Source organism: Marmota monax, unplaced genomic scaffold (genome assembly GCF_021218885.2).
Source record: "Marmota monax isolate L192 unplaced genomic scaffold, Marmota_monax_Labrador192_F-V1.1 WCK01_AAM20220418_F8-fsc00050, whole genome shotgun sequence".
Taxonomy (NCBI): Eukaryota; Metazoa; Chordata; class Mammalia; order Rodentia; family Sciuridae; genus Marmota; species Marmota monax.
Window position 1 is genome coordinate 8,437,062 of NW_026694552.1, and position 24,804 is coordinate 8,461,865.

Here is a 24,804-nt window from a genome sequence, read left to right on the forward strand (position 1 = left end):
CTGCGTCTGATAGAAGAAAAAGTTGGCTCCGATCTACATATTGTAGGGTCGGGCTCCAAATTCCTTAATAGGACACCCATAGCACAAAAGTTGATAACAAAAATCAACAAATGGGACTTACTTAAACTGAAAAGTTTTCTCTCAGCAAGAGAAACAATAAAAGAGGTAAATAGGGAGCCTACATCATGGGAACAAATTTTTACTCCTCACACTTCAGATAGAGCCCTAATATCCAGAGTATACAAAGAACTCAAAAAATTAAACAATAAGAAAACAAATAACCCAATCAACAAATGGGCCAAAGACCTGAACAGACACTTCTCAGAGGAGGACATACAATCAATCAACAAGTACATGAAAAAATGCTCACCATCGCTAGCAGTCAGAGAAATGCAAATCAAAACCACCCTAAGATACCATCTCACTCCAGTAAGATTGGCAGCCATTATGAAGTCAAACAACAACAAGTGCTGGAGAGGATGTGGGGAAAAGGGTACTCTTGTACATTGCTGGTGGGACTGCAAACTGGTGCGGCCAATCTGGAAAACAGTATGGAGACTCCTGGGAAAGCTGGGAATGGAACCACCATTTGACCCAGCTATTGCCCTTCTTGGACTTTTCCCTGAAGACCTTAAAAGAGCGTACTACAGGGATACTGCTACATCGATGTTCATAGCAGCATAATTCACAATTGCTAGACTGTGGAACCAACCCAGATGCCCTTCAATAGATGAATGGATAAAAAAAATGTGGCATTTATACACCATGGAGTATTACGCAGCACTAAAAAATGACAAAATCATAGAATTTGCAGGGAAATGGATGGCACTAGAGCAGATTATGCTTAGTGAAGCTAGCCAATCCCTAAAAAACAAATACCAAATGTCTTCTTTGATATAAGGAGAGCAACTAAGAACAGAGCAGGGAGGAAGAGCAGGAAGAAAAGATTAACATTAAACAGATACATGAGGTGGGATGGAAAGGGAGAGAAAAGGGAAATTGCATGGTAATGGAGGGAGACCCTCATTGTTATACAAAATTACATATAAGAGGTTGTGAGGGGAATGGGAAAATAAACAAGGAGAGATATGAATTACAGTGGATGGGGTAGAGAGAGAAGATGGGAGGGGAGGGAGGGGGGATGGTAGAGGATAGGAAAGGTAGCAGAATACAACAGTTACTAATAGGGCATTATGTAAAAATGTGGATGTGTAACCGATGTGATTCTGCAATCTGTATTTGGGGTAAAATTGGGAGTTCATAACCAACTTGAATCTAATGTATGAAATATGATATGTCAAGAGCTTTATAATGTTTTGAACAACCAATAAAAAAAAAAAAAAAAAAAAAAAAAAAAAAAAAAAAAAAAAAGATTAAGTGCATTCACACCATCATCACCATCCATCTCCAGAACCTTTTTGTTTTCCTCAATTGAAACTCTATTCATTAATTACTAACTCCTCCTGGGTGTGGTGGAACACTACTGTCATCCCAGCAATTCAGGAGGCTGAGACAGGAGGATCACAAGTTTAAGACCAGTGTCAGCAAATTAGTAAGACCCTGTCTCAAAATAAAAAATAAAAAGAACTGGGGATGTAGCTCAGTGGTAGAGCAATGTTGGGTTTAATCCCTAGTACCAACAACTAACTAAACACTAATTCCCCGTTCCCTGCTTCCCTCAGTCCCTAGCATAAAACAATTTAAATACACTTTAGCTATACTGCTAAGTCACTAGTGCTTTGGGGGATTTTTTTGGGGGGTGGATACTGGGGATTGAACTCATAGGCACTCAACCACTGAGCCACATCCCAGCCCTATTTAGTATTTTATTTAGAGACAGGATCTCCCTGAGCTGCTTAGTGCCTTCCTATGGCTGAGGCTGGCTTTGAATTTGCAATCCTCCCTTCTCAGCTTCCTGAGGTGCTGGGATTACAGGCATGTGCCACTGAGCCCAGCTGCCTATTTATATTTATATATATATATATATATATATATATATATATATATATATATATATATATATAAAAAACCCAGTCTTATTGAGATATAATTTACGTACCAGTAAATTTAATATATACAATTCAAAAATGTTTAGTGTATTCAGAGTTGTACAAGAATCACCACCTCTCAATATTAGAATATTTCATCTCCTCAAAAAAAAAAATCCCCTTTCCCATTAGCAACCACTGCTCATGCCCCAACCCTCAGGTCCTGGGAAAGAATATACTTTCTATGCATTTGCCTATTCCAGACCTTTTGTATAAGTAGAATCCTATAGTAATTTTGCCTTGGCGTCTGGCTTCTTTCACTTAGCATAATGTTTCTGAAGTTTCACCCATGTTGTACCATGTATCATTATTTTATCCTTCATGTTGCCTAATTATACTCCATTGCATGAATATATCATATATTGTTATCCATTCACAGATGGATAGCCATTTAGGCTGTTTCCATTTTTTGGCTATTATTGAATATGCTGTTGCAAATATTTGTATGTTTTCATTTCTCTTATATAAACACCTAGGAGGGGAATTACTGGTTATAAAGGTAATTAATTCTATCTTTAACTTTTTGAGGAACCAACAAATAGTTTCCCAAAATGGCTGCATGATGCAACATTTCCATCAGCAATGTATGAGCATTTCATTTTCTCTACATTCTCACCAAAGTTTAGTATTGACTGCCTTTTTTTATTATCATGCTAGGCCTCCTTAAATCTAGCTCTAGCTTTCTTATGAAAACTACATGTTCTAAAGTAGCCATACAGTTAATTTTTTAATCTCTTTGATGCAAATCCCATTTTGTTTACTATATTACTTAAGCAAACCAAGGAAAGTTTAATTTTAGCTTGGTGCAATTCAACCTATTTCTAATCAATAAAGATTTCAAATACCTAACATAACAGAATCAGGGTAGCAAGCTTTTCTCATGATATGGAACCTTGTTGCTCAATCATTTTAAGCTTCAAAAATAAGAATATTTAGAATAATGAGTAAGGGAGAAAATGATAACAGATAATGGGAGCAAATGACAACAATGCTTCACTACACTAAGATTCAACATAGTAACTTCAAAGCTCAAAAACAATAGAGAAACATTAGTCATAATAGTTTGATTTTAGAGAAAACATTCAAACAAGACTTGATTCTTGGGATTTTCATCCAACTCTAAGTAACTTTTCATTAAACTCACAAGCATAGAAAAATTCCAAAGGTAGGGAGCCCTACGTGTCTCTAAATGCAAATTCCTAGGGAACCGAACTAGCAATGAAAGCCTAGCAAGGATTTAAGGGATTATAAAATGACGAAAATGCAGCTGGAGACTGACCTCTGAGCTGCCAGGCTGGTGTGGATAGACGATAAACAAGAGGATTCAGCTTTCCTCAACCAAGCTCTTTTTTAGTATATAGAACACGTAATGTTAAAGCTGAACCATTAGGATATTGCAGTTCCGAGTTGGTAGTGACTTGATTGAGGTGACCCAGCTAAATTAATGATAGAAGTAGGGATACAATTCAGATTTTCTGATTCAAGTTCAAAATTCCTTCGAGTATCCATACTTTAGTTTTCACCTCTGGATGGATTCTTTTTTAAATTTTAAAATTAAATGCTTGCTTTAATTGGCAATTCTGATCTCATAACTACAGTGTTTTTGCCTGAAGATGATAAATAATAATTCAATGGCATTCATTAGTAGCCAATGGGTAAATAGAGCTTGACTTCCTGTCTGTTCAAAATCTGCATGATAAAAAGGGGTTTTCAAATATTAATATTGTCCATAGAAAGCATTTTATACCAAAGTAGTATCTGCCAATTTAAATTCTAGCAATCTAAGGAACTGTCAAGTGGATCTTTTAGTAAATTCATATGAAATTCTCTTTACTAGAATAGGAAGTCATTTCCTAAATGTTCAAATTTTACTAGGAAAAAATAAAACAAAACACTTATGTACAAAACTAGCTGCCTGCTCCATCAATGATAGATGGGTAAAGGTTTTAAACAACAATTTAGTTCACATACCAAATTCAAACATATTCAATTCAAATTGGCACCTTCCCAAGAATACACTTCACCTAATTGAGAAGCAGCAATAACATCTGTCAAAGTTAATGTCTAATGTTAAATAGCACTCTAATGAAAATGAACATTTTAAGAAAAGAAATTAAGAATTTAGCTATCAAAGAATCAAAGGGTTTGTGACAGTCCCTGGAAAATATGCTAAAAAAAAAAAAAAAAAAAACACTAGTTGAAAGAGGCAAAACCTCAGCTATTACAAGGCTCATCATAAACAACATAGCATGCAACAGGAATGATTTAAGTGAATCTGTCTAGCCATTTATTCACTTGTTCATTCACTTTCTGAAACTTTGATGCCCTTAATCGGTTAACTAGTGGGAAGTTACCAAACTCAGAGGGACTTCATATTACATACAATCATTTTTTTTCAGGAAAAGGAAATAATTAAAACCAAAATTAAAAAAAAAATCACTGTTTATATAGGCAAAGTAAAGCAAATGAACCATGCATCAGTCTAAAAATAAAGTTTCTTCATGGGGGGTTTCAGTCATCAGGAAATCTCATAAACTGCCATTACCCATTAGAGCACATGGAACAGTAAAAACCCTTGACATGTTTGAATCTTAGAAACTCAGAATATTAGAATCCCAAACATACATCTGAAAAATTATAAATATGTTTTTGAGGGGGTTTATGGTTGCTGCTTTGTTGTTTTTGTTTTGTTTTATTTTTTTGGTAACAGGGATTGAACCCAAGGCATTTAACCACTGAGCCATATCCCCAGCCCTTATTTTTTTTAAATTTTGAGACAGGGTTTCACTAAGTTGTTTAGGGCCTTGCTAAGTTGCTGTGGTTGGCCTTGAACTTGGAATTATCCTGTCTCAGCCTCCTGAGTCACTAGGATTACAGGTGTGTGCCACCATGTCCAGCTACATAAGCTCTTTTACTCATTAAGAAGCAATATTGGCTTCTACAAATTCAAGAAATAAGGGGTACAAAACAAAATGCAAACAATTTGAATACTCACCAAACCTAAGGGTAGAGAGGAGCAACAAAAAACATAATTATATTTAGGGAAAAAGAATAGGAACCTTATTTTGGTGAGGACCGTGACTCCAAAGAAAAATTTCACTTGCGAGCCATATGTTCAGTGTTACTTAATCGGGAGATGTTTTTCCCTTTCCAGTTATAAATACAACCCACTTGCTGCTCAATGAAAATAATGTCTATTAATTTTAAGATATATGCATATTTAATGTGACATGATGAGTAATTCATGAGGAACAGAGGGAAGAACTAAGGGATAGGATGAAGTGAAGAGAAGAGAGAAAGGAAGAAAAGAAAAAAATAGACAAAGAAAAAAGATGGAGATGAAGACAAAAGGAAGAAGCAGGAAAAGGAAGTGGGAGGCAAAGAAAGTACAAAAAGAGAGGGACCCCTAGAAAGGGTGCAAATAGAGACAAGCACAAAGGGACAAAGAGAGAAAGCAAGGAAGAAATAATGGAAGGATAAGAGAGAGGGAGATAAAGGGCTATGGGTTCAGTACATTTTTCTATTATTTGCCTCCTATGAGATTCACTTAGCCTTTAAGGGTGTTATCACCTACTGCCCTCTGATTAGCCTACAGTTCTTGAATTGTTCAAGTCTTCAATTCTTAAAAGCCTCTACTCTCTATGAGACAGCCTACACTGCCCATCAGGAGGAAAAATGCCTTCTGGGCTTCAAGCTGTGATGACCAGAGTGGTATCATCAGAATCTGCCTCCTAGGCCACAAGTTCTTCCCCTCTAAATTAAAGGAATTGGTTGTGAATTTGATTTAGTGGAGCAGAACTAAAACTGGAAAATATAAGATACATAAAGGGACAGATGGCTAAATGTGTATATGGCAAATATTTCTCATTTCCTTCCACATAATGCTTTCTCTGTGGAATTTCTAGATTTACTCTATTCTGTTTTTAGAAATGAACTACTAGAACCCATGTTTGCTTTAATTATTTTTCAGATGAAAATCCTTTAAAATATATTCTGCCAGAGTATAATGATCACATTTTTTTCTTCATGATTCAAGTTCATCTTTAAAACTCAATATGATTTTGAGTCACTCATTACTGTATATGATAAGAACAGTACTGTCATGGTGTTGGAAAGGAAAAAAAAAATGTGTGGGTTTGGAAAACAGATTATAGCATGGCCACTCACAATTTCCATCTGGGGAAATCTGAAAACGTGAGATTGTTTCTACCTTTAAAAAACTAACACAAAATAACCTGACATATACTTTCAAATTTTCCAGGCATCTTATCCTTGTGTTCCCTAAGTTAGAATACTATAAAATTTAAGGAACAACTTCTTAAACTGAATTGGAATTTAGAAACCTCATCTACAACCCTGAATGAGTATTATTTCCCTAATGGCCATTAAAAGCATGTCTCTCGTGTCTCTCAGGTATAACAACAGCTTCCTGTAACTTAATGTCAATAATAGCACCTAAAAATGAAAAATTAATCATTAATATATAAGCATTATTTCACAGTTCTATAGAACCTAGCAAAGCAGCATGATCAAGAGCTTGGGCTCTGAGGTCAAACATAATTTTATTTGGATCCTGGCTGTATTGCATAGTACTTATGCAACATTTAGGCAAGTATTAACTTATGCCAGCATCCATTTACTCATCTATAAAGTGGAGATAATAATAGTACCTAATTCATTGTGCTACTGTGACCAAAAAAAGAATAATAAGCTACAAAAGTCCACAGGAGAGAGTACATTCAGAAACTCCACAGAGAAAGCATTGTTTTTTTTGTTTGTTTGTTTGCTGCTGCTGTTGTTTGTTTGTTTACTTCATTACAAATTTTTTGAGCACCAACATGACATTTGAAAAGTTTTGGCTTTTGGAGCATTTCAGATTTTGGATTTTAGAACAGGTATGCCCAAGTCTATGCAAATATTCCAAAATCTGAAAATTAAAAAAAAAAATTTAACATTTGTAGTCCTAAGAAGCATTTCAGCTAAGGGATACTCAATATGTAGTAAAGAGAATACTAAATAATAAATGGACATGTATAAAACACTTATTAAAATCATATATAATGGGAATGCTGTGAGGAATGTTTATATGAGCTCCTATTTTAAAAAATCTGTTTTACACATTCTGCTATTATCTTACTGGTAATTGCAGGTAAATTTTACATAAATGAAATGTATACATATTTGTTCCCAGAAACAAATCTATTTCATCACATAAGTTGTGCCTTCATAAAGAATTTCCATTATTTCTCAAGAACCCATTCGTATACTATTTTGAAACATTTTCTTAGGTTTTCTGAACTAGAGTTTTAAAATCTATAAGGCAGGGATTGGATTTTTACTTCTATGCAATGAATTTTTATCAAGAAATGAAGTTCCCTAAATTCTGTTCAATTTATCTTCAATGGGTTTAGATATATTATTATCTATCATCCTACATACACTAAACTCATTAGGAAAAAATTTAAATAAAAATATTTTAGAAACCCAAACAACAAACTCTAAGAGGCAGGCACACAGTAAGAGATGAGAGACTCCAAAGGCAGCAACTGCCTTCCTCAGCTAAACCAGTGGTCTCCAATCTACTTTGAGCATTCTTATAAGCAAAGAAAGTTGAGCACATATTCCCATTATGTATGTTTATGAAGTACAATCATTAGCTAATATATCAAAGCACAATATACTCAGAGGAAGCTTTGTTCTTAAAGTTAGCAGGTATAAAAATTAAATAATGTACTTGACACTTTCTTGTTTTGGGGCTGACATCTTTTCAGGTCTGATTAGATTATTTTTGTTTTTAATTTATAACTTCAGCCACTAACTTATAAGGTAGGAGAAATGTTACTTAGTTTCACCATTTTCTTACCCTTGCCTTGTGCTTCCATTATTAGAATGACCATCAACTCATTTTTCCTTTACAGGAATCTTCTTAAGCTACTTTCCCATTCAGCATAGGTTAATTTATCTAACTTTAGATAACCTATTAATAATGGTCATATGGTTTAAGATGATTTACACAAAGATACTACAAACTGAACATAATATTAAGAACTATGAATCTACTTAACCAAGCGAATATAAACTGAAATACACTGCAGTATGTTGAAAATGAGTGAATGAATGTTGTGCCACTCTCAAACCCCACCAATTGGTGGATCTCATGCCTTCCTCACAGTCCTTCATTTAGAGTATGTGATAGTGACCCTCACATGGACCAAATTAAAGTACCAGGGTCAATTCAAATGTTAAATATTAGTAGATTTTAAATAGTTTCTTATATTTTAGATAAAATTTTCCTAAATAGAATTTCTAATATTTTCTTTGTACCCTACAATAGCTTAGCAGAGTGCATCCCTCTTGGAAGACTGCTAATCTAAAGCTCCTAATCAAGCTCTAGAAGACTTTTCCTAATATATTTGCACATAACATCGTGAGCAAAACCAATTTTAAATGACAAAAAGCCAGTATCTGTTGAGTACTTACTGTTAGCCAGGTGTTATACATGCATCATCTTATTTAGTCCTCAAATACACCCATTTTGCAGATGAGGATATTGAGATTCAGTGATCTTCAGTGAGAATAAGCAATTTAACAAAGGTCAAAAATAGTAAAAGAGCTGATGTTTGAACTCAGCACTGTTTGCCTATAAAGCTTAGTCTGCTTTCCCAGAATCACTTCCAGAATGTCAGGAAAACAACACAAATAATCGTTTTAAGGATCCCATGCTTCATGTTTTCTTTCATGGAGTTTAACTGAAAGAAAGCTTTAGGTACAAGTGTGAGCAGATTCTAAAACTGTCTATATAAATGGTATTTTGTGTGTGTGTGTGTGTGTGTGTGTGTGTTTAAGTACCAGCTTGCTTTCATTCTCCTCTTCCTTCTACATTTTGATCTTGGTGATTCAGAGCTGCTGCCATTGAAAAAACATCTGTTTTATCTAAATTTAATAAGCTCTATTAGTGGGATACTAAGCCTTCCTTTATTCTGAAGCCTTTCTACAATTTGAAATTTAATCTGTTGGAAATCGTAATACAGTTACCAAAGTACCAGAATTTGGACATATCTAGCCTGGTGGGTCTGTTTCTGATTTTTAACTTTGCTTTTCCAACCTGAATGAATAAGTTGTCTCAGGCTTGTCATAAAATCATGTAATTTTTTTCCTTCCCTCCTTTCATGAAAACCAAATGTATAAACAGAACTCTGTCACCAGCAAAACATATATTGTCACTTTAACTTATATGCCATGTTAAGGTGGTTGGCTCTTATCTACTGGTTTGTCTTTTCTAAAACTATTGCTAGTCTTAGATGGTATGGGTCTGCTGCAAGATAGTCTGCTTCTTATTGTGTGTATTGTCTGTATTTTTACAAATGTCACTGGTGTGGGGACTAAAGGTAACCAAGGGAAAGACTGAAGTCAAAATTCATGATGAGGTACAAAGTAAACTTACCAACTCTATCATATTGAGGGAGAGAAGGAACCCAACCCTCCCTGCTACTTCACTGCAATGGTTTTCAACTTTATTTTTGTTAATTCTTCCTCACTCCCAGTTCTAGATGTTGTCCTTCCTTTTTTTCTCTTTCTACCTTAATAAGGTAATGAAGAAGAAAAATAAAATGTCAAAAGAAAGACATGAATTACAAAGAGGCAATCACTAAGACAAAGGCATACAATGGCCTCCTGCCCTGCTATTCAGGATAATTCCAACAAGTCAGATGATGAGGCAGCTCCATGTGTTCACACTCTATCATTGAATCAAGATGACCCTTTCCCTTTTGTACAGTTTGTCATATTTCATTTCAGTCTTTGGGGAATGATGACAGAGAAAAGTACTTGATCCAGAATGTATTTTTTTCCCTAGGGATTTTAGGATAACTTTTACAGGCAGGAGGGGGATTGAAAGAAAAGTAGAGTGCCTCAGCCCCACAGCCTAGCTGCTTTACCAATTAATATCAACCAAAGTTTATTCAATCAGTTCCTTGATCCATGTACTTTTAAGTGGCATATCTCACTACAACATGTATAACCATGCATCTGTGTTTAAGGGCTCTGTAGTTTTAATTTATATTAGAATTTGTAGGTACTAAGTATTGAACACAGAGACACTCTCTACCACATAGTTACACAGCCAGTCCTTTCTTTACTTTTCACTATGAAATAGGGTCTTGTTAAATTTCCAAAGCTAGCCTTGTGATCATCCCACCTTAGCCTTCCATGTAACTGGTATTACAAATGTGTGCCACTGCACCTGGCTAAACCATTTGTAACTTGCCTCACATTCATTTAAAAGGAACTATTTAAATTTTTATCATATTTTATATTTGGGGCAAAGTATCTTTTAACCATTCATATCATCTTCATTTTACATAAATACTTCACAGAGTTTCCAAAGTACTTTCACATCTTTTATCTTAGCTGAACCATAAGATAGCCCCATAAAGTAAACAAATCTATCATATTAGACACCATGATATGTGTCCTCCAAGAACAAGGCCCCCTTCAGTCATGGGGTAAGTGCTTAGAGATCAACTGATCTGCACCATTCATTTGACATTTAACATGGTGTGTCCACAAAGTCACACAAGTACTTAATAACAGTTGGGACCACATGCTACATTTCCTTATTTCCCTCGTTCCCTCATCCACTGATTTTTCCATTACTCTTTCATAAATATCTTGACCAGATATCCTAATCCAATAACACTTTAGAGCGGATGTTCAAGAAGTAAAGAAGAAAATGATGCCTAGGGCACAAGGGAATTGCTAGAACAATAAAACAGCGAGCTACTCAGCATAACTCAACACTGTCAGGCACCTGGCAATTGTCAGTATGCTAAAGTCAAATAGAACCCAGAAACTGAGCAGATAAGGGTAGGGCAGAAGCAGACTACTAACACTGCCTGTGAGAAATTCAGTCTTAACATGTGTCCCCCATTTTGCATTTCTCATCCACTCCTCTTTTTATCTCACATGTTTCCTACACACTTCTAATAGGAGGATCACTCTCCTTTTCTTTTCACTTTGCATATCCCTTTCTATTCTTACCCTATAGTTCATCCATTCTATCCCATCATTTCTCCTTAGCTGCTGAGTTACATAAATAATTATTCAATAGAAAAGTTACTTTTTTTTGGTGCTGGGGACTGGACCCAGGCACACTTCACCATTGAACTACATCTCTAGTCCTTTTTTATTTTATTTTTTTTAATTTTTTATTGTTGGTTGTTCAAAACATTACATAGTTCTTGATATATCATATTTCACACTTTGATTCAAGTGGGTTATGAGCTCCCATTTTTACCCCATATACAGATTGCAGAATCACATCAGTTACACATCCATTGATTTACATATTGCCATACTAGTGTCTGTTGTGTTCTGCTGCCTTTCCTATCCTCTACTATCCCCCCTCCCCTCCCCTCCCCTCCCCTCTTCTCTCTCTGCCCCCTCTACTGACATTCATTTGTCCCCCTTGTATTATTTTTCCCTTTCCCCTCACTTCCTCTTGTATGTACTTTTGTATAACTCTGAGGGTCTCCTTCCATTTCCATGCAATTTCCCTTCTCTCTCCCTTTCCCTCCCACCTCTCATCCCTGTTTAATGTTAATCTTCTTCTCATGCTCTTCGACCCTACTCTGTTCTTAGTTACTCTCCTTATATCAAAGAAGACATTTGGCATTTGTTTTTTAGGGATTGGCTAGCTTCACTTAGCATAATCTGCTCTAATGTCATCCATTTCCCTGTAAATTCTATGATTTTGACATTTTTTTAATGCAGAGTAATACTCCATTGTGTATAAATGCCACATTTTTTTTATCCATTCATCTATTGAAGGGCATCTAGGTTGGTTCCACAGTCTTGCTATTGTGAATTGTGCTGCTATGAACATCGATGTAGCAGTGTCCCTGTAGCATGCTCTTTTTAGGTCTTTAGGGAATAGACCGAGAAGGGGAATAGCTGGGTCAAATGGTGGCTCCATTCCCAGCTTTCCAAGAAATCTCCATACTGCTTTCCAAATTGGCTGCACCAATTTGCAGTCCCACCAGCAATGTACAAGTGTACCCTTTTCCCCACATCCTCGCCAGCACTTGTTGTTGTTTGACTTCATAATGGCTGCCAATCTTACTGGAGTGAGATGGTATCTTAGGGTGGTTTTCATTTGCATTTCTCTGACTGCTAGAGATGGTGAGCATTTTTTCATGTACTTATTGATTGACTGTATGTCCTCCTCTGAGAAGTGTCTGTTCAGGTCCTTGGCCCATTTGTTGATTGGGTTGTTTGTTCTCTTATTGTCTAATTTTTTGAGTTCTTTGTATACTCTGGATATTAGGGCTCTATCTGAAGTGTGAGGAGTAAAGATTTGTTCCCAGGGTGTAGGCTCCCTATTTACCTCTCTTATTGTTTCTTTTGCTGAGAAAAAACTTTTTAGTTTGAGTAAGTCCCATTTGTTGATTCTAGTTATTAACTTTTGTGCTATGGGTGTCCTATTGAGGAATTTGGAGCCCGACCCCACAGTATGTAGATCGTAGCCAACTTTTTCTTCTATCAGACGGCGTGTCTCTGATTTGATATCAAGCTCCTTGATCCATTTTGAATTAACTTTTGTGCATGGCGAGAGAAAGGGATTCAGTTTCATTTTGTTGCATATGGATTTCCAGTTTTCCCAGCACCATTTGTTGAAGATGCTATCCTTCCTCCATTGCATGCTTTTAGCCCCTTTATCAAATATAAGATAGTTGTAGTTTTGTGGATTGGTTTCATCTCTAGTCCTTTTAAAATTTTTCTTTAAATCTTTTTTTAATTTTTATTTTTTAGTTGTAGTTGGACACAATATCTTTATTTTATTTATTTATTTTATGTGGTGCTGAGGATCAATCCCAGCATCTTGCACATGCTAGGCAAGTGCTCCACCAATGAGCCACAACCCTAGCCTCCCCTTGACCATTTTTTAAAATTACTTTTTCAGGGTTAGGGCTATAGCTTAGTGGTAGAGCACTTGCCTAGCATGTGTGAGGCACTGGGTTCGATTCTCAGCACCACATAAAAAATAAATAAAGGCATGCTGTCTACCTACAACTATAAAAAAATATATTTTTCATTTTGAGAGACATCAAGTTGCTAGAGCTTTGCTGCAGCTGACCTGAAACATGCGATCCTCCTTCCTCAGCCTCCCAAGTTGCGGGGATTACAGGCATGTGGCACCAAAATTTACACATTTAAAAAATCAGGGTATTAAATTCTTTTTATAAAACTTCAACAACTAGAAAATCTGTCCCTACATAAACGACATGGTAGGTTCTGCTTTTATGTGTATAAATATGTCAAAATTATAAACTGGTCAGGGCAAGATAACCTTAGTGCTCATTTTCAAGTAAATAGCACGATGCCATGTGCAGAATCAGTGCAGGAGCGATATGTGGTTCTTGATGTACTGCTAAAGCTCTCAGACTTTAATCTATCCAACTTCCCAATCTCTCAACTTGGAACAAATTTTACTTTACTTCTTTTAACAAATATGTTTAAAATGAGCCTGAGAAACAGAAAAGGACACTTTAACTCTTCATCTCTTATTCACTCATGTCTTAAGAACCTAATTTTCCAAAGGCAAAGAAAAATTCTGTCTGTATAGTTTTCCACTCTGTTACCATTAAAAATTACTTAATTCTCTCAATGAAAAGGTTCTATTTCAAGTTTGTTCCATCAGACCAGAAAATGGGATAATAAACTATGTTGGAAAAGCTTCATGATATGCTGCTGAAATAATAGCTATTGCTGATTCTGTACTATGGTACATATTAGGAAAACAACAATAGATAGTGAAATCATTTGAGGATGGAAAAAATGCAATGAATAAAAGCCATGTGATTTATGGTCATGTTACAATAGCTCTATCTCTTACAGCAGAAAAAGTAAGAGACACTCCTGATGATTATTAATAGAAAGGATATCTATAGATATAACTGAATTATTTACTGAGTACCTGCTATGTGCCTACCACAAGTATATATCCAGGGACATAGGATGTTCAGTTTGAGTACTGCAGAACACCTTGAGCATGAAAGATTTTATACACTGTAATAACATAACTAATGTTCATACAAGCTACTCAAAGCACTTAATGACAAGTTCAGATCTTATAAACTAAGTTACTTTTCAAAGATTAAGTCAAAACCAAAAAAGGGGCTGGGGTTGTAGCTCAGTGGTAGGGTGCTTGCCTTACATGCGTGAGGCACTGGATTTGATCCTCAGGACCACTTAAAAATAAAGATATTACATTCATCTACAGCTAAAAAAATATTTAAAAAACACCAAAACAAAAAGGGTAAGATATCTAAGCTCACAAGGCTTTACTTCTTAATTTTTATGCATATTAGCCTTTCTGTAGGAAAATATCCTTATAAAAAACTAACTTTTGATTATTTATACTCGTGTACATGTTGTATGTGTAACTCATTAGACCATAAGCCCAATGAATATAGTGACTGCTCATTTTTGCTCACTATTGTGTACCCAATGCCTAATATAAATCAATATTTAGTAAGTATATATTTAATAAGTATTTAATGAATGAAAGAACATGGGAACATAAGTTTCATATTTAATAAACATTTATTGTTAGTGTAATAAACATTTAGATGAACTTACCAGTTATACTTTATTAAATGGTCAATGTTCCCTTATATTCCTTTATTCTTATAGTCTTTGACTATCTTTCATTCATCAGCTTAAAAACTGTTCCACTAAAGTGTGTCTTCCTCTGTTTATATCTATTAAATGCTGTTCATTTAGAAGGCAATTACTGGTCTTTTTAGTCTTTAGCTAGATTACTGTGCATTCACAGTGCAGCAGTTTGGCAACATTTTTCTACCTAAAACTCATAGAATTAGACAATAAATAGATAATAGTCTTCCATGATAGAGTCACAGAGTTGCTTTGATCTCACAAGCCTTTCCCCTTAGGAAAACACTGATGCTTTGCATCCTGAAGCATCCCAGTGGCTTTTTATGTTTGTAGTGTTATTATTACTATTTTATTGTAGCTTAAAACATACAGGGGTCCATATTACCAGCCTATTTTTGTGCTTTTCTCACTTTCTTACAAAGGGAGAACTGGATGAATCATAAAACATCAAGGGCTGCAACAGAAAAAAAGAAGCATAAGTAACAGTCTTGCTAAATGAACATGGGCCTAAAGGAAATCAGACATTAGTTCACAAATAAAAAAGTCCCATGGCCACTTCCTGTTCTCTGTGGGATTGCAGGTTAGTAAGTATGCAAGGGGGAAAGGAGGCTTGTTGAAAATCAGGCCTCTGAAGCCATAAGAATTATCTAGTGGGAAGAGGCTGACTTTGATGAAGATAGGTGGGAGTGGTGCACATCTGGCGGGGCTGTCAGAATTTTTGTCAACTTACAACTTACCAGGCTGATGGGGGGGGGGGGGGTTAAAGCATTAGTATGCACCAGCACACATTCTCTCAATCACATTAGACTTTAAAATTCCAAGGTCTGGTATGCCTTTTCTTAGAAGAAATTATATTGGTTTAGAACACTGCTCAGAGCTTGCTCCACAAATCTGAGAAACCAGGTTATAGCACCTCGTTTTCCTTTACCCTTGCCATGTCCTCTCAACCCCCTGCCCACCCCCCCACATGTAACTAAAAACCACTTCTTAAACTTTGGTAAATAACATTAAGGAAATTGAATGAATAATTTCTGTGAACTTAACTTTCCTGGAAATAGTTATCAGTGATGGAAAATAACCTTTTTGTAACAGAGTAAAACTTCACTAATTTGAGCTTCACTATTCCAAAATTTGGGAAAATTCAAACAGACCTAGACTAAAGGTTTCCTTAGCAAGTCTGGAAAAGAAGGATCTGTGAAACAAATCAGCTTTGTAATTAAAGTTATAAGAGAAATATAGGACTTGCTTAAAGACAACAAATTACCTTCTTGAATTTAGAATTATCCATCCACAGGCACTATAACATCATAAGTATAAATCTTTCATGTCTGTTAAGAAGCAAGTCTCTGGAGGACTTCTACCTGATAACACTGGGTTCATTTTGAGATATCTATGGTCACTAAACCATGCAAAACTATTTTTAAAGAAATATTTCATTAATTCCTTATTCATTATACTGAACGTCCTACAATTATTTTGAATATAACAGCTTTTATTTTCACTTTGGTGTCGTTAGCTAGTTGCCTACAGTGACAAAGACCTCTAAGTTTCAGTCTTATTGTAAGGTTACTAATAACTGCAACAGAAATACAGCTCAAGCCCCTTGACTAAGTTTGATTCCTTACTCCCTGTATCACTTAAGGAAGTTATAGTACCTTGGGATACATCAAGCCATAAAATAAGGGGAAAAGGTGAAAAAGGCTTATACCCCTGAAGTTACAAATCTATACACTCAAACAAAATGAAAAGCAAAAGCATCAAATAAAATCCTTCAGAAGTGTATAACTTACGTACTAAATACCTAGTCATTACGAAATAAATATAAAATCAAAGTCCAACCAAGTATCACCACTGTCCAAAGGAAGCAATCCTCACACATCCACACTGACTCTCATTTCACTAGCACAGGGCAGTCTTCCAGCTCTCTACAACCACTCCCTCTACAAGCATGGCTCACTGCCTCCAAGGCTTAGTTATTACCTTGCCATAAAGCAAGGTCTGGTCATTCTAATTATATTGTAGGCTCCTGGGTTTGCACAGGTTTCCCTTAAGCACAAGACACACCAAACTAGAACATCATGGGTGCTTTACTAATTTTGCTTGGTTTAAGATAATCCTCCTTTTCATATACAGAATTGTAAATCTGAGCAATAAAATAAAAAAATGGCTCCAAAATTTCTTGTTTCTATGGAAACCTTGAAAATACCAGAACCACCAAATGTGTTTACTTAAGAAAATTTGGGACAGTAAAATTGATAGGTATCCTTTTGAAGGCCTATACAGGAATACTGAACAAAATAATCATAGGCCAATATTCTGACAAAAATGAAATGCTAGCCAGTAAATTTATTTATTGGGGGGGGGAATCTTCAAAATGGTGTTGGGGGCAACAAAGTCACAAAAAAGTCTCCTCTTTTTTAAAATGTCTCTTTTATGAACTGGGTTAACCATCTGTGTCACTTCTGTATGGTTAGTGTAAACAAAAAGGAAAAAGAGCCCACAATTCAAAAATAATCTACAATTGGACACCATAAGTATGTGACTCTTTAAATGAGAATTTTGCCTTTTAAATTATGCTTGCCTTGGACAAATATTTAAGGTAGTCAGCAAACACAGGCACAAACCAGCTGCTGGGCAGAATGAGGAAGTTCAGAGTTGTTCCAGTTAGGGAGTTAGGGAGTGTTTTTCTATGAAATATAAAAGTTATAATCCATACCTGGCATAAAACTATGCATTGACTATGAAATTTCTATACAAATATTAAGAAATAAATGGAGTCATAAAATGATTTGGATACTTGTCTAAGTTGTTTCTATACTCAATACTAAATCATTACAACATATTTTCATTAAAATAAGTATTTATAATTTGTTATTTGAAATGTTTATTTTTGATAATGTAAATACAGTGGCAATTACCATGTCATTTACACTACATTTCAGGGCTTATCTTCCCTTTAAAAAGTTCCTGTACCTACAAGGAACCATCTAAATCATGTTTTGGTACTAGTTGTTCATTTCCACTGCATTATATGAATGTTGCTCAAAACTTAGTAATGTCAGCTGATTGCTAGAGATGTTATTTTCTTTGTTAACATAAATTACTACAATGGGAGCTGGATTCTTTGCCTCCAGGAAACTGCCCCCCCCCCCAAAGTCTGCTCCAAGCAGCTTTGAGAGTCTAGGCAAGTTGAAAAAATCAAGGTATCACAGGGCACTCCTCCACACACTGCAGAGGACACTTTGGAAAGAATTACACCCAGTCTGAGTTTCATAGTTAGGACATCACTCAGCTACAATATAAAAACAACTCTTGTAAATTGAAATCATATTAACAAAACATCTGGAAAGTTCCCCAAAGGAGAATGATTACCCAAAAGTATTGCTAAATAGATGGAACAGAAGACACTGACTTTTATCATAATCAAAATTTAGTCAGTTTCCATTGTTCTAGACAAACCAACAGATGTGCTATTTACCTTTAAGGAGGTCTGGAATCTATTTTAATTCAACCTTGAAACCCAGACGTGCTTAGGTAATAAGTACAGATATTTAAATTCCGTAACAACCACCCAATGTTTACAAACATTTATTTCTTTATAGATATCTCATCCACCAAATGTACTTTTGGTTACAAAGAGGAATTTTGAGGGTTCTGCTATACTTTTACAAATGTCCCAATATCAATGTTCCTGCAAGCTTATAAAAATTATCTTTTAACTCTGATGGGGCAAAGGGGAGGGAGAAGTGGAGGTCAATATGTGGGGGTAAGAAAGATGGTAGAATGAGATGGACTTCATTACACTAGGTACATGAATGACTGCACATATGGTGTGATGCTTCATCATGTACAACCATAGAAATGTAAAGTTGTGCTGCAATTGTGTACAATGAGTCAAAATGCATTCTGCTGTCATATATACCTAATTAAAAAAAAAAAAGAAAAAATCTTTGATTTTACAAACTTTGCTTGTAGAACAGGTTAAGAGAATAACAACATCAAGGGTCTCTTCCCCTTTTGGGGGGTGTGGGTACCTGGGATTGAACTCAGGGGCACTCAACTATTGAGCCACATCCCCAGCCCTATTTTGTATTTTATTTAGAGATAGTCTCATCGAGTTGCTTAGCACCTCGCTTTTGCTGAGACTGGCTTTGAACTTGTGATCTTCTTGCCTCAGACTCCCAAGCCACTGAGATTAGAGGTGTGTGCCACTGTGCCCGGTTTCAAAATTACTTTTGAAATTAAAGTAAGTCTTTTACAATGTATTAAGTGTAATCCTCTTCCTGTGTTGTCTATTAGTTTTAATGGTATCATATTCCCCCCTTCACGTCACGTAAGAAGGACCTTTTGGAGTCATCTTCAACTCCTCCCTTCACCTTAGCTCCCACATACAGTCTTATCTAATCTGATTACTACCTTGTGTCTGCTACATGTTTCTTTACGTCCCTCCTGGTACTAATCTAATTCAAGCCTATGCCATCTCTCATTTGAAATATTTAAAATTAGCCTCCTCTTTTGTCTCCAATCTCTAGCCTTTCCCTTCATTCATATATATATATATATATATATATATATATATATATATATATATATATATATATATATAAAAGCAGCCTGAGTCATCCCTGATAACCTTATTCCTCTGCTGACAATCTTCCAATGGCAACTCAATGCCTTTAGAGAAAAATATCTAGCCCCCCAGTCTATCTTTTTTTCTCCCATTGTCCCCCCTTGAGACCAAATCATGCAGGGTTACAGTTCCCCACAAATGGCATGTTTCTTTCTCCTTATATTTGGCTCAGGATAGTTTTTTGGACATATAATGCACACCCTCTCCATTTTCCCACTTTTTAAAAAATATTTTGTTTTAGTTGTAGTTGGACACAACAACTTTATTTTATTTTTATGTGGTGCTGAGGATAGAACCCAGCGCCCTACATGTGCTAGGTAGGTGACCACTCTACCGCTGAGCCACAACCCCATCCCCTATTTCCCCACATTGTTTTTTAAAAAATGTTCTAATTGTAGATGGACTCAATACTTTTATTTATTTATTTTTATGTGGTGCTGAGACTTAAATCCAGTGCCTCACATGTGCTAGGCAAGCACTCTACCACTGAGCTACAACCCCAGCCCCCATTTCCCCACATTTTTTTAAAAAATGTTCTACTTGTAGATGGACACAATACATTTATTTTATTTATTTATTTTTATGTGGTGCTGAGACTCGAATCCAGTGCCTCACATATGCTAGGCAAGTGCTTCACCACTGAGCTACAACCCCAGCCCCATTTCCTCACTTTTGAATGTTGAAATTGATTCTTGATTTTAAATTTAAGTTCAACTTAAATGTCAGTTTTTCTATAAAGTCTTCCCCAAATATTTCCAACCACAGTTAATTTCTTCCATGTGCACCTGCACTGTACTTATATCTTCTGTAGTACTTATTATATTATACCTCCTTATAATTCTTTTGTGTATGTGCCAATCCCCCTTACAACACCACAAGTTCCTTGAAGGTAGCTACCATATATTGTTCAACTTTGTAGCTCCATAGAACCTAATACAATAACTTGCTGAGTTAAGTGCCCAATAAATGTGGAATTGAAATGAATAAACCTTATTTCAGCCCAATGTAATTGAGAAGCAAGACTGTCAGAATTCTATCTTTAACTACATCTGTGTTGCTATAATTGCTTCATTGAGAAAATTTGAATTCATCTCTCAATCAATCTTTGGAACTATAGTAACTATTCTAAGTTTGAATTACCTTATGAAGAAAATTAGTAGAGGGGCTGGGGTTGTGGCTCAGTGGTAGAGTGCTCGCCTAGCACATTAGAGGCACTGGGTTCGATCCTTAGCACCATAAATAAATAAATAAATAAAATAAAGTTATTGTGTCCATCTACAACTAAAAGAAAAATATTTTTTTAAAAAAAGAAAATTAGAACAGCAAGAACATTGAAATCTGTGGTACTATAATGCCAATGAAAAAAGACCTTTCAGAGTAGATTCAGCTGTACAAGTTCAACCAATAAGCCACAAAGGCCTTCTTTTTGTTTTAACTCAGAATACAAAGAGGGTAATATTAAGCATATTAATGAAAACTAGTTAGGAGACACTGGATAGAGTGCATTAATTCTGACTCACTCACTGCTCCTTGCTGCAGCTGGATTTGGACCTTCTCCCACTGAAGGGCTGAGAAGATCTGATTCCACTTAATTTCCAAGTCTGACAAAATCACAACTTGGAAGTGGCCTGACTACTGGCAATTGTTAAGTACAGTAAATCCCTTCTCCTTCTATAACCCCCTCAAATGTCCTACATTCACAACTTTTTTTACACCAGATGTTTTGTTGAAATTTATACATTCCTATCAAATGCATATCAAAAAGACTTTTCCCCACTGCAACTGAGCTTTATTATATTAAGCATTCCATTTGACCTCCAAACTGTTTGTTACACAGACACTTACTGTGTGGTATTTATTGCATGGGGAATGAGGAGGAAAGTCAAGCTCAGAATAGGGTGGGATCCATTTGGGAATGAATATTCCCACAGTATATGACTGTTGACAGGAGCCCTTAGAGGCTGCTTCTCAAAAGAACTTTTTGGAACTTGCTAAATATAATGTCCCAATCCCTAGCCCAACACTCTTCCTTGGGAAAAAGATATGGTGTTCTGTTTTGTTTATTGAATTAAAGTTTTATTTCTTCATTAACATAGCCCTCTCTATGTGATTTCATCCATTAACAGCATAATTAACTAGATGTTAATAAATGACACAACGTGAAGCCATAACCAAAGATTGCTCGCTCACCTGAAACTTTGGTCCTCCCAAAGTGTTCTGCCATTACAGAAAGATCATTTCTGGAAAGCCATCATCATTCATCCAACCTCTGTAGGATTAGGAAACATAAACAAACTTTGCAGAAATGACTCACTTTCTATCTCTGATGGAAATTTAAAAATATATAGACGGGGGCTGGGGTTGTGGCTCAGCGGCAGAGCACTGGTTTGATCCTCAGCACCACATAAAAATAAATAAAATAAAGTATTGTGTCCAACTACAACTAAAAATATATAGAAAGACAGCAGAGCTACTGTGAATAAAATGTCCTCTGTGAAATAATTCTAATAAGTAACCTCATGGCATCTTCTCTTATAAATGCTTTTAAGTTGCAATCATGTGCTACATGTAATATATAGAATGATAAATAGCATCCTTATTTCTTTTCTTCAGGCTATTTCTTTTTCTCATCTATCTTATTTTCAAAATTAGTGTATATACCAAAGTGAATCTCACTATTGTGTCATCCATAAGAAATTAATTTTTAAAAATAACTGGGTAAGTGGCAGAAAGATCAATAGAGGGAAGAGAGCATGGGGTGGGGGTAGGGGAGGAAGGAAAGGTAAGAAAGGTCTGAATTAGAACAAGATATACTCCATACTTATACAATTATGTCAAAATGGATTCTACTGTCATGTATAACTAAAAATAACCAATAATCAGTGTACATATATTTAGGTTTCTTCATGTTAGCAAATCCAATTAGAATATATAAATAATTTATCTATTTAAAGCCTCCCATAAGAATTGAGTATTCCACTCATTTATTAAATGACAACTGATTTGGTTACAAACTAAGCAATGAATAAAAATTTCCTTAATTGTAATGCATTTTGCTGTTATATATAACAAATTAAAATTTTTAAAAAATTCCTTGATTTAAAATTATAAATAGATGACAACATACAACTACTTCTCACTTTAGAAGTAATTCACTAAAAATGAGAGTAAATCATTTTGCAAATCATTTTATTTTATTTTCCTATGACTTACATTTTCAGAGATGCTTTATTCTTAACTTTTTGCTTCCTTTATACAGGCTGTGTTTCCCAACACTTTCTTTAATTACTTTACCAACCTTGTAAACAAATACTTCAGTACACTGAAAGAAAATGACTTGCTTATCCAAACACTATTTTCATCTATGCCCAAACCCCCACAGTTACTTAGGGGATGCAAAGATGTGAAAAATTTAGCATACATCCTCAAGGGACTAGCAACCTAAATAGGGAAGACAATCATGCGAGAAACTAACTAGGCAAGATAAAACAAGGGCTATAAGCAGAAGGACCAGCAATGTTTTATGAACATACAAAGAAAAAGAAGCAATAACTCTGGGCAGTGTGAGGAAATTCCTCAGCAAGTCTTTTAGGAAACAGAAGAAATAATCTGTAGTGTAAAAGTGTAAAGCCATGAATATTTACTCATTGATTTTCTCTGAAAAGTTTTAGTTTCCTTTCTGGAAGATTTTCTTAGTCTTGAACTTAAAGTGGTTATATAAAGCAACAGAACAGCAGCAATCAATCAATTTTAATACTCAAATACTCAGAATTTTGGCTCTTCCATGCCCTATCACTCTTTCCTTACACTTCCTTAGCCTACCAAAGACACTTAAACACATTGTTTAAGCTGGGTGTGGCGGCACATGCCTGTGATCCCAGAGGCTCAGGAAGCTGAGGCAGGAGGACTCTGACTTCAAAGCCAGCTTCAATAACTTACCCAAGGCCCTAAGCAACTCAGCAAGACCCTGTCTCTAAATGAAATATTAAAAAGGGCTGGGGATGTGGCTCAGTGATTAAAGACCTCTGGGTTCAATCCCTGGTATCAAAAAAAAATTGTTTAGTCTCACTTGAAAGACTAAAAGTATTATAAATTTCTAGGCTACATTTCCAGCTATTTGCTAGTTTTTCTTCCTCTGCATCATTAATTTGCCATGTTGCCATGATCAAGTATATGAGAATGAAATATATGAAATGACAACTTCTTGCCCTGGTAAAATTCTTTGAAATCCTATTAAGAAAGATGTGGCATGGACAATGTCCCAACTAACACTGCTATTAATTTTATTCTAATTAACAGGCAATATGTGAATTAAAAATTGAAAGGTGTTTTCATTGTCAAATTTAAAAATACCTATCCCTAACAACAAGCTTCCAAATAATATTATTTGTTTCAGATAACAAAGCTTTTAAATAGACCAGGGGCAAAAGCAGGAGATATTCAATAATGCCTATGTCTCTAATACTAAATAGTTTTTATTACTGTTTATTTCAAAGTTTGAAAAGACAATGCATCCATAAAATACTTGTATAGATTTTTTAAAAATCTCCTTTGCCTTTCTAATAATCAGATTCCCAAATCTCAGCTATAGCAAGACACAATCTGGATTATTTTTCTGTCCTCTTAAAAATTGAACTATTCTAAGAAACATGTATATAAAACACAAATAGCCTATGACCACATATATGCAATTCCTTCCTGAAATTCCTTTTATTTCTATGAGAAAATGTCAGTCACGGATGTATTTGTCCTCTTATATATGGAATGATTTCTTATTTTATGGGAAGTTGCCCCAAGAACCTAAAATAAAACCAAGGCAGTATATTTGGTGTCAATTACTTAGAAATTTGGAATTTGTTTCCTTAATTTCTAACAGATAGACTAACTTCTTATGCTCTGAATGATGACTCCCTTTGACCAGTTATAGACAAGAGCAGAGTCAGGACTTTTATCCACAGGACCCCTTGAGGTAAAATTTCCCCCTGTCCTCCAATAATCATGGTGCATTTCAGAGAGTTGGGCCTGCCTAGAACTCGAGGGCCAAACTAGTGTTCCATTTAAATTTGCTGATGTTAAATGCAAATGTATTTGAAAGAAATCAAAGTTTGGGTATGTGCATGCAGAGATTATAAATTCTGATGGACTGAGAAGACAGATGTGAAGAGAAAATGTACATTAAGAACACAGTGCCTCTAGAGTATAAAAGAAAAGAGAATCAAGGAGAATTTGAGTGAGACTAGAATTAATGGGCTGGGGTAGGTTTAAGGGAAATTTTGGAAAACTGAGTTAAGAAACTGAGTCTCCAAATAATGAAAAGTCTTACTTAATTTTTTTCCTGTGAGCTGAGACTAGGAGATCCAGTTGAGTTAATGAAGAAAACATCTATAAGAATCTTTCATAGTAAATGGGGAGTGACATTGCTAGAGAGAAGCAGTATAGCACAGTGATTGG

At 35.4% G+C, this 24,804-nt stretch overlaps 1 protein-coding gene across 1 annotated transcript in view; it reads right to left on the reverse strand.

The window, feature by feature from the left end:
* Ammecr1 (AMMECR nuclear protein 1) overlaps window positions 1–24,804 on the reverse strand; it is a 123,946-nt gene that overhangs the window by 27,154 nt on the left and 71,988 nt on the right. The window lies entirely within an intron of this gene.